This window comes from Haliotis rufescens, unplaced genomic scaffold, assembly GCF_023055435.1.
Source record: "Haliotis rufescens isolate VD_foot unplaced genomic scaffold, xgHalRufe1.0.p SCAF_1, whole genome shotgun sequence".
NCBI classification, from domain to species: Eukaryota; Metazoa; Mollusca; class Gastropoda; order Lepetellida; family Haliotidae; genus Haliotis; species Haliotis rufescens.
In genome coordinates, this window is record NW_025963779.1 from 39,524,498 (window position 1) to 39,530,497 (window position 6,000).

Here is a 6,000-nt window from a genome sequence, read left to right on the forward strand (position 1 = left end):
GGTGGTCACACCAGGTATTGACTGACATTTTGGGTATTGACCCGAAACTGTGTAAGCCCTTAAGTTTTAAAAAACAGCAATTATGTCATCTGCCTTTTAATCCATTAACCTGTCTTCGGTCAAATTTTTGTCAATCTTGCCCTATTAGTATTACTTGTCTTTACTGTTGAAAATAAACAACATGTATACTGCATACTCGACTTACGTTTCTTTTGCGTGTGAGTATATATATAATTGAAGAAATAAAAAGTCTTTTGAAGTAGACAGTTTATTCCAAAAAACAATGAGGGCGGGTATGTGTTTTGACTGGGCACTATATGGCCTATTGCAAAGTAGCCTTTTTCCTGTCTGATAAAGCAGACGAAACATGATTGAAAATAACGTAAATAAACTGAAGGTAGCGGGGGTTTCTTTCTGAAAATACATGGTAATCAATTTCTAGTAAGTTTTATCAAATCCTTTCAAAACATATAGATACTAGTATCAAGTACAATAAGTGAAAAGATAAATATCTAGGCAACAGACTCACTTTCTCTGTATTTGGGGCTACGGACATTTTGCAAAGTGTCTAATTGGTGAACAGATGAACTTTAATACGATAAAAACTCACGTTAAATGTCAAATGGACGACTTTTTTCTTTTGAAATTACTCAATAGATTGGGATAACCTGTAAAATATATAATAAAGCACAAACAGGCATCTGTTGACATTACAAAACATATATGCAGAAAATACACTCTTCAAAAAAAGAAAAGCATACTAGTTAGAAAATAAGGATATTTATTAACCGGATGTAAAAGTATCTACACAGAATATGCGTAAACATAATCAAATGAAATTAGACACAGTGATCGACAAAAGTGTTGTCGTCATTGCGTCGATCAAGTTCGTCCCACAAATGTTCAATCGGGTTGAGATCAGGTGATTTGGACGGCCATGGAAGGACATTCGATGTTCTCATTAACAAGGAAATTAACTGTTGCACGTGCTGTGTGGGGCCGAGCGTTGTCATGTTGGAACAGCTCCCTCTGGCGGTCCAAAGTTGGGAGGAGGCGAGGACGCAGAATTTGGTCTATGTATCGGTTTGCTGTAAGATTGCCTTGGACAACCACTAACTGTGATCTACCCGTGTGGGATATGGCTCGCCACACCATGACACTCCCTCCACCAAATCGGTCCACCTGTCGAACGCAGTTCGGCGCAAAACGTTCATGTCGACGTCGGTATACACGTTGTCTTCCATACCGTTGTTGAAGAAGAAAACGTGACTCATCGCTGAACCAAACGCGTCGCCAGTTCCTGAGATCCCATGCCTGTACTCTGTTGCGCCGCCGGACACGTCGTTGACGGTGTAGACGTCGCAAGACAGGTCCAACTTTTGGTCGTCTCGCTCGAATTCCCACTTCCCTCAGACGATTTTTGATGGTTTGGTCGGACCTAGCGTGATGATTTGGGCAGGCATTGGACTTAATGCGAGACTTGGACCCATGTGCTTTCTGAATGTTGGTCAAGGTCGGGGACACGGCGTCACTGCTCAGCGGTATATCGACCAAGTGATCAGACCCCACCTTGTTCCATTTTTTGCACAACATCAACAACACATTTTCCAGCAGGACAACGCTCGTCCCCATGTTGCCAGAGATACCATGGCTTTTCTGCAACAACAAAACATCCGTGGCCAGCCCTCAGCCCTGATCTGAACCCCATCGAACACTTGTCGGATGAGGTTCAAAGGCGTCTGCACAATGTGCGCCCAGTCCCTACAACTGCCGATGAACTACGCACAGCTGTTCTGGATGTGGGCAGGAGGATCCCTAGGGCCTTCACAAATCGTCTGATCCACTCAATGTACAGGAGATGTGTGGCAGTGATCAATGCTAATGGTGGTCACACCAGGTATTGACTGACATTTTGGGTATTGACCCGAAACTGTGTAAGCCCTTAAGTTTTAAAAAACAGCAATTATGTCATCTGCCTTTTAATCCATTAACCTGTCTTCGGTCAAATTTTTGTCAATCTTGCCCTATTAGTATTACTTGTCTTTACTGTTGAAAATAAACAGTAGATTGCCTTGGACAACCACTAACTGTGATCTACCCGTGTGGGATATGGCTCGCCACACCATGACACTCCCTCCACCAAATCGGTCCACCTGTCGAACGCAGTTCGGCGCAAAACGTTCATGTCGACGTCGGTATACACGTTGTCTTCCATACCGTTGTTGAAGAAGAAAACGTGACTCATCGCTGAACCAAACGCGTCGCCAGTTCCTGAGATCCCATGCCTGTACTCTGTTGCGCCGCCGGACACGTCGTTGACGGTGTAGACGTCGCAAGACAGGTCCAACTTTTGGTCGTCTCGCTCGAATTCCCACTTCCCTCAGACGATTTTTGATGGTTTGGTCGGAAATTCTTCGCATACCAGGCACTTGTCCTGCAGTTTCCGTTGCTGTAGCAAATTGATTCCGAAGGTGATGCAACCGGATGTACCGATCCTGAGCAGGGGTGGTCACTCTTGGTCTTCCACTTCTGGGATGATCTTGGGTCGAATCAGTGCGGGTATATCGATCCCATGGTCGAGATATGGTGCTTTGGTGAACGTTGAAGTGTCTTGCAACGGCAGACTAGGACTCCCCTGCTTCCAAACGTCCAATGGCGATATTTCGGTCAGCTGCAATTAATCTTGGCATTTTTCTATCTCCGTTCACGTCAGAAAATTTGTAATGAACTGATGAATTTTGTACGGTCTTTTATAGTCAGTGTGTCCACTCTTATTTTCAACACTTTGCACGTGTATTGTGCCGATAATTTTTTCTGAAAGCAATCCGTGCATCCTTTGCATTTTTGCTGATAAAAGTTTACAAAAAATATTTTGAGATGTGTTTGCGCGCAATGCACAACAAACATGACATGATTAACGGGAATCAAACATAAGAATTGTCTTTATGACTATTGCGGGGGGAAAAAAATCTAATTGGAATTCTCAAAACACATATGCGTTTCTTTTTTTGAAGAGTGTAGCAATGTTTGACACTCACCTGCTTACATAATCAAGATCTTACCTGATACTCTTGCCAATTTTTACAGAGTTGGTATTCCGAATGTTGGAAAAACAACAACAAAAAAGCTACGCCACTGTATAAGAATCATGTTGCAGTTTATATATATGAAAAACAACAATTGCCTACACAAATCAGTCAGATGTACACACAGCGACAAAACGAAACAAGGTAACAATTCGGACATATTTCGACCAAATCAACTGTTTTAATATGTGGAAAAGGTTCCAAGCCGCAGAGGTCTACAAGCACAGATATGGAAACTGATCCCGCTTGGCTGTGTTCTCGCAAAATTGTGTCGCAATTTACATATCCAAAGTCGCCAAAACTTGTAAAATGCCTTAACTACGTCACAGTAAGACACTGATTTTCAGTATATGAGACTATTCTTTTGATGATTGCAAATATTCCTGTAGTTTCTCCAGATTCACGATGGTTAATTCTGACTCGATCGCCGAATGACAAGGGCAACGCCATGATTGTTCATAAACACTGAAAGTAGTCCCTCTTTGACATTTGATATTTGCATCACTATCCGCATGTGACGGATATAGTTTTTATCGATTGGCTTCATCCTGCCGGGAAGCTTAACCATTATATGAAACAAAATATTGTATGTAAAATTCAGGAAAATAAAACAGGCAACTTTTCAGATAAAAATTTGAGATAAGCCTTGAAGACAGATTGCTACTCTTTTATGCTAATGTAGTAAAATGTAATGCATTTTTTAATTCTAACAAACAAGCTTGATTAAAGTTAGTGAAAATTTAGGTTGCAATTTATTACGACAAAATCTAATGCCAAATGAAACCTGAAAGTAAATATCGTCACGTCAAGACAGTACAACTGCAAAATGAAAAAGTACATATGACCTACTTTTCATCCTGTAAGTAATCATATAGGTCCTTATAACAAGCTTGTCTAAAAAAGATGACCCCTGATTGTGACCAGGTCGATATGTGTTATCTTCCCCAGGCCACGGCAACAGGAGGAAGGATTGTTCTTGTTGGACTGGGCCCAGCAGAGCTACAGCTGCCACTGATCAGCGCCCAGTGTAGAGAGGTCGACATCCTGGGAATGGTTACATTAGCCAACACGTAAGTATCACCTGAGCCGATTTTAATATTATTAAGATGTCAACGATATAACACTAGCGACCATGTCTGTAACAAAAATGAGTGAATATACATACATACAGACAAACACCGTTGTGTCGAACTAACGATTGTCTCGAAGTAAAAGCATGGTCCCAGCTGCGTATTCCTTCTTTATTAATCGTTTTCGGTAGTGTCGAACCTCGGATAAATCGAAATATTTACGCAGGTCCCTTCAACGTCGACACAACAGTGTTTGACTGTATATCAAATAGGCAAGTAGATTAAAATTATGCACTAATTAGAAATAGTATGTGGACACCGGCTTGTTCATATCGCTGTCATGCTTTTGGCTCCTGAACATGAACCTATGTGTCTTCTTGTTAGCTACTACCCTCACACAGGCATCCCCACATGAAACCTGGGGTTCTCTCCAGGTACCCTGCAGCTCTGGCCATGGTGGCCGGTCGTCAGGTGGACGTGAAGCAGCTTATCACTCACCGATACAGGCTGGAGGAAGCGCTTGACGCCTACGAAGCAGCGAGACGCAGAAAGGGGGTTAAGATCATCATCAACTGTCAGAGAAAGTGACGCAACCATACACTGTGTCAGGTGTCTTTCAAAGTCATTATTTCCAATCAGGAATCCGCTACTGTACCCAGCATCTTGCTCATGTTGTACAATAGTAGTCCATATGAAAACGTAAACGAATTACTCAGTGGTCAAATCCGAATATTTTTTTTATGTATCCTGAGGGAGTATGGGTATACGCTGCTTTTAGCAATATTCCAGCAATATCACGACGGGGGATACCAGAAATTGGCTTAACACATTATACCTAGGTGGGGAATCGAACCCGGGCCTTCGGCGTGACGAGCGAACGCTTTAACCACTAGATTACCCCACCGCACCCTATGCATTGTCATAGTGCAAACACTTGCTTAATAATTCATATGAAAATATAAAAATAACATATCACATAAATGGCAGTAACACACGTAGGTTGTAAAGATATGCCGCGAGACTCAATTTAGACAATAGATGCCAGCTTGCATTACAGTTCCCGGCTGCGTGTCACTTCCAGATTGACACGCTGACCAATAACGGTAATCCCTATACAGTAGTAGTAAGTAGTAAAATGTTTATTAAAGTGTCACACGCACAAAATGTACAAAAAAATCGATGCACATAAAACAAAAGGTGTGTATTGAATGCATCCAGCCAGACATTGGCTATATACAATATAAACAAAATACACGTATATGCATAATATATATAATGTGAGAGGTGGAAAATTTAGCTACGAAATGAAAAGACACACAGGAAACAATAACAAACTCCTCGATTCAACAAAGAAAGAAAAAGAAAGGGTAGATAGAGAGAGAGGAAATTTAATAATCATGGCGACAACTCTCGTCTTTTAAACATTATAAAAAATTTTTGTAAAACGTTTGAATTCATTAAGTAAATAATTTTCTCTTCTTCGCATGTCACATTAAAATTTCGATATTTACATAACCTCTCCGATAGTGGTATAGAAGGCTTTGAATATCTGCCTGTCTCAACAAAGGTAAAATTCCACACCTAAACTAGGCTAAAATACGCTAAAATACGGCGGTGGTCTCTATGCAAAATATTTTTAACATAGAAATCAACAGAAGATGTAAGTGTATACTTATATTTTCTGTAAGTACGTAACTTATTTCGATTTACAATACCCGTATCATTCCAAAGCGAAGTGTGCCAATTAACTGTGTTATCTTGAAATAAAACATTTTAATATACCCAACACAGCGTTAATATTCCATCTGATCTCCAGTAAGTGAGTACAATTATATTGGTTCAAA

General features: G+C 40.9%; 1 protein-coding gene across 2 annotated transcripts in view; it reads left to right on the top strand.

Moving 5' to 3' along the window:
- LOC124135763 (sorbitol dehydrogenase-like) overlaps positions 1-5,583 on the top strand; it is a 32,768-nt gene extending 27,185 nt beyond the window's left edge. For both annotated transcript variants that reach the window (XM_048396401.1, XM_048396410.1), the window contains 2 exons: positions 4,035-4,156; positions 4,591-5,583. The gene's annotated coding sequence lies outside the window, so the exon portion shown is untranslated. The remainder of the gene's footprint in view (positions 1-4,034; positions 4,157-4,590) is intronic.
- Positions 5,584-6,000: the final 417 nt, after the last annotated feature.